Source organism: Myotis brandtii, unplaced genomic scaffold (genome assembly GCF_000412655.1).
Source record: "Myotis brandtii unplaced genomic scaffold, ASM41265v1 scaffold1229, whole genome shotgun sequence".
Lineage (NCBI taxonomy): Eukaryota > Metazoa > Chordata > Mammalia > Chiroptera > Vespertilionidae > Myotis > Myotis brandtii.
In genome coordinates this window covers 257,572-258,021 of record NW_005354286.1, presented here as the reverse complement: position 1 = coordinate 258,021, position 450 = coordinate 257,572, and positions in this window count along the sequence as shown.

Genomic DNA, 450 nt, shown 5'->3' with positions numbered 1-450 from the left:
TCCGCCAATTCATCTTTCTTCATATTTAAGAACTGCCACAAAGGAGGTTTAAATGCAACCTTTGCTGTTATTTTCACATTACAGAAGTAATGAGTGGTGTTTGTGGACACAAGGCTAACTCACATCTCACACTCTTCCTGGTTGACATTCAGACTGATTAACAGTGCCAGGGGCTAAAGGTTTGAGAATGTCCCAGCAGCGTAGCGCACAGGCAGCTAAATTAAACTCTACGCCCAGGATCTGCGTGGTTAGAATAATGAACTATTCCAATCTACCTCGAAGACCTGTCAGTGGGAGGGGTATTGTAGGAGCAAGAGGAAGCCAAATTGGGGAAGCAGAAATTTTATTACAACTATAAGAAGTCCCACCAACTGATTACATATTAAGTAAATTGTTTGGGATGGTGAGAAATTTGCTATTTCAATTTGCCTTGAACGTTTGATGGATTTT